The following is a 550-nucleotide window of genomic DNA, read 5'->3' on the forward strand; positions in this document are numbered from 1 at the left end:
AAAAAAAAAAAAAAAAAAGTATTATTAAATGAGTCCTTTCCATTTAGCACTTACTCCCTGAGTAAGGAATGAAAAGAAAGGTAAGTAAAAATCACTCGGTAATTATCTGCCTGCAGATGAACATTTTAAAGTTGTCTATACATATTACACTGAACAGGAATATTTCAAAACACTAACAAATATTTTTGAATACAGCAACAGGCCTAAACTAGATAACCATTCTGTTTTGCTTCTCTCCTTGTCTGCAAGTCAAGTATTCTTCTTAAAATAGCAGATCTTTTAAAAAGCATTCTAATACAACTAGTCACCTCCTGTTGCCTACCTGAGAGCCCAAATTACTGCCTTTATCCCTATAACTAGCAGAGAATTGCACTGTACAGACTGACAAGCAGAGCGTTAATTAGCTTTTGCCTACAGTATGTAACAACACTGATACTACACTCATCTACACCAAGCATTCAGAATCATTCAAAATGTTGCTTCATGTTAGTAACAGCTTCATGTTAGTAACTTTATTCCTGATGTTGCAAGAAGCACTTGATAGTATTAA

Source organism: Meleagris gallopavo, chromosome 12, assembly GCF_000146605.3.
Source record: "Meleagris gallopavo isolate NT-WF06-2002-E0010 breed Aviagen turkey brand Nicholas breeding stock chromosome 12, Turkey_5.1, whole genome shotgun sequence".
NCBI lineage: Eukaryota > Metazoa > Chordata > Aves > Galliformes > Phasianidae > Meleagris > Meleagris gallopavo.